Genomic DNA, 4,060 nt, shown 5'->3' on the forward strand with positions numbered 1-4,060 from the left:
AGGCAAAGTACCAGTAAAGGGAAAGCCAAATTCATATTCGAGGAAAGCCAAGGGTCAGTTCAGGCGGCATGGGTTCAGAGACGTCAGATACCAGATAAATCATATAAGGCAGGATAGGCACACTGAAGTTGACACCACAGTAGAACTGAGCAATGAGGTAGAGGTAGACTGAGGTTATATAGGGGAGAGGTATCCACCTCTAACATTTTATTGGTTAGAAGGTGATTAGTTAAACAACTTCAGCTGTTCTGTTTCTTTTAAGAGGCCGATGTTCGGTTGGGCGGGGGCGGACGCCCCTGCACCAAGTGAGAGAAAATCACATGTGGCTTCAGCTGGGACCTCCCGCGGGTTGCGGCATGGTGTGGAGAGCTGCCGCACCACATCCACACGTTGCAGGACCGCCGGTCGGATGTACATGATGCTGTGCACGCCAGAGTCCTCTGTGTGTACTGAGAGGAGATCGCTGCAGCCGCAGGCAGAGACACGGCGGGGGAGCTGCAGGTAAGTGCAGTCATGAAAATAATACTTTGTGAGAACATTCATATTCTGATCCCATATTTGGATGGTTCCATCCAGGCATCTGGCTTCTTTGAGTCTTCCAAGCCTCCCATTTCTGCTGTAGGTGCAGCATGTTTGAATAACATATTGCCCTTGAGAAGATCTTGACCTAAATATATTCTTATACTTTTTCTCAGTTAGCATTCCAAATCTGAATTGTCCCATCACAGGCAAAGGTAAAAAAAAATCTTCCTTTACTTTTGGGTGCCATCATCACATGTACACTATGTACTGTCCAATTTTAACACAACCCATGACTAGAAAACAATCTCGGTCCAGGACTTTGGCTTGAGAGATCCCAGCTACTACAAGTGTGACATCTCCAGTGTTACTATACGGGAATGTTTTTATCGGATGGCATTCACATGGTTGAAGTAATCTAAAGCCTTGTAGAGAGACGTCCATTACTGTAAAATCCCAAAATCGAACATGAATAGCCACTACAAGAGCCCCAGAAGGGTCCAATCAAAGAGCAGAAACCTGTCTTGCTATATTTCATGCAAATCAGTAATTCTTTTGATAGGACTATCACCGTCCTCATCTACCTCTTCATCCTTAACATCGCTATCAGGAGGAAGTGGACAGCCGAAAGTGCTGGGAAATTAATCTCTTCATTTGCTGAGCTGTCCTCTGAATCACTGATGGAATTTGATTCTGTGCATCTTCGTGCAGAGCGTCAAGCAACTTCTTTCAAACCTGAACTTTTCTTGGTTACCTGCTCTTCTTTGCTTCTTTTCCTGCTCTTGTTCAAGTGATTTTTTTTCTTCTTCTCTCCATAGCTGTCCTATGGGTTTATTCAAACATGGCTTCCAAATCAGATGTCCGTGCTTTCTTTCCAAACCCAGAGATGCCCATAGTAGCAGAAACGTTGGCATCTTCAGCTTCATCCATTCTGCTGTCATGTTAGAGGCAGACACAGTCTGACTCTACAGAATGCAGGACTCAACAGCAAATCAACACACCAGCCACACACTTCCGAGGGTTATTTTCAACTACTGCCTGGTTTTGTTCATTTGCTAGTAAAAAAAAAAAAAAAAAAGCAAAGAGCTCTCAGGCTTGGGTTTGCCCACTGGAGTATTGATGGAGTGCAGTATGTGGGGTTAATCAGTCTGCCATACTGTAGTGTGCCTCCCAAATGTCCAGATTTTCAGGTCTTGCCCTGCCTTGGTTCCCTGGTGTTCTGCTTTTGGAACACCAGAAAATGGTCCCCAACATTCACAGCATGATCGCATCATAAGATGCGCTAGCATTATGTTTAGGGAACTAGGACCCTGTAGGCAGCACTGAAGTGGTGCTCGCTGCACGGTATGTGCTTAGTGGGCAGGCCAACTAGGTTTACTATGGTGCAGCAGAACTATAAAACATCTTAAACACAACCTCATGATGTTTTATTATGGTTTGCAGCTGACTTTTGAGACAGCATTTCTTGCTGATCTGTGAACTGTGATCTTTACTGAACTTCCATGTATATCTTCGCTTAATCATCTTTAGTGTACCACAGAACTCTGCACGATTCTCAATCCTTTTCTAAACTGGTACTTCTGACCTGATTTGTCATCATTCCAGGTTTATTGGGATCAGCAAATGTCATAACAGAAAATGTTGCAGAAGCAACATAATAGAAAAAATATATAATAGACCGTATACAAAAATATACAAGGAAGCAAAGTAGTTGGATGTTGTGTATACAAAACGGTTTCTTTTTCTTCTTTCCCTCATCAACATAGCAGAAATGATATGCATACACATATGTATGCAACTGAGAAATTAAAGATGGCAGGTCAGGTAATTGTTAAGAACCACAAGTCCCTATAAGAGAGGCATCCAACAGAGGATGTGAAATTTTGCTCATGGGTGGCAGTGCTGATAACCAGTAAAGCAGATCCTAAAGATAACCCCTATGAGAAAGCAAATGCAATGGGTGTAGGCCATGAAAAGAAGCTCATGTAGAAAAGAGGGAAGGGTAAAGAGAAGATGAGAAGAGGGTAGTGTGAGGAAAGAGAGAGGGGGGAGAAAATCTCCCCTCTGTTACGTTCTCAGGGGGCAGACTTCCTGCTCTGTCTAGCTCCTTCACCCGCACAACCCTAACCTTACCCAGGGGGTCCCAGGCCTCCCAACTGGCTAGGAAGGGACCAGTCTGTCTCCAAGGATTCCTCCTATATTCCTTATTTGGGAATAAATACAATTACCTGTAGCAACTAGAGGGGGCCCAATCCACATCGTCAGCCTCACTTACTCTGGTCTCCCTTCCATTGGACAGTGCGAGCGTCTGTAGAAAGCCCTTGTAGCCAATACTACCAAGCCACATGATACACCTGTGCCCACCCCGCCACTGCTAGTATCCATTTTCAACTCCTCAACTCTATTCACCCATTTTCTGAGGGATTGTGCTGTCTTTCGTTTCCAATGACAAGTGATCAAACTCCAGGCTGCGTTATGCAAGTGTGGTATCAACATCTTTTTGTATTTCGCAAACGGCATTGGAGTCATATGTAATAAGTGTCTGGTGAGAACTCTAGTTGTACATCGTCAATGTGGAGACAATCTGGTGTATCACTTTGCATCAGTGGACAGCCCCTCCAGCACTTTGGGTCACAGGTGATCCCCATGGGGAATTGTTGCTGTGGAAAAAATATTCTATTTAATCTAGCTTAGATGCACATCCCAAAATAAAAAAAGTCTAGCTTATTTTAAACATATATTAAGATTATTTATCTAAGAAATGTGTTCAGTCTGTTGGAGAACATTATACTCCGTTATAGAATCTGGTACTAACAGTCAATATGACTCTAAAAAAAATAAAAAAAAAAAAATTTTTGCACAAACACTGATTTTATATATATATATATCAATTTCTCCAGCTGACTTGCTCAACCAAGCCTTACTACTTGCGGAAGTGACAGCTTGTATGGCATGGTCGATTTGCGTAGTGCAGTAAGAACTCATGAGGGGTTTTGATGCTGGGAATGGAAGTAGAGTGCAGTGCGGAAGGGATCTATGATCAGACGTATTAAAGGGTGTTGTGAATGGCTACCTCGATGGGAATGGTACGCCAAGATGAAAAGTGTGAGGACCGGAAAAGAGGAGATCGTGAAACCAGCATATGATTGCTGTGATCAGAAAGTGGTCCACCGGAAGAGGGTCAATGGATGTAGATAATAGGTTGGGGCATATGAGTGTACCTGTGGGAATGGCGATAAGGTGAGACGTATGGAGTTGTGAAGTGGATGGTGGGGGACAGGGAGGGAAATGAGAGGTAAGCCAGACTGTATGACCGAGATCGCATGGTGAGGGCCTGCCGGGCTTAACGAGAAACCTGGTGTGGCTATAGCCGATTCCACTTATCAGCCTGTTGATCGTTTGGAGGCTGGCCGGGATAGCGACCGGGGTCTCCTGATTGGAATCTGAGGAGTAAGCGGACAGCCCTTGTGAACTAGAGTCGGGCCTGGGGACGTTGGCCTGAGCCGTCGTGAGCCTGTGTAGTCATGCCTTACTGGTAGTG

General features: G+C 44.5%; 1 pseudogene; it reads right to left on the bottom strand.

Moving 5' to 3' along the window:
* Window positions 1–225: 225 nt before the first annotated feature.
* On the bottom strand, window positions 226–2,866 carry LOC134571240 (WD repeat-containing protein 70-like; annotated as a pseudogene).
* Between the last annotated feature and the right edge of the window lie 1,194 nt (window positions 2,867–4,060).

The sequence above is a fragment of the Pelobates fuscus genome, chromosome 8, assembly GCF_036172605.1.
Source record: "Pelobates fuscus isolate aPelFus1 chromosome 8, aPelFus1.pri, whole genome shotgun sequence".
Classification (NCBI taxonomy): domain Eukaryota; kingdom Metazoa; phylum Chordata; class Amphibia; order Anura; family Pelobatidae; genus Pelobates; species Pelobates fuscus.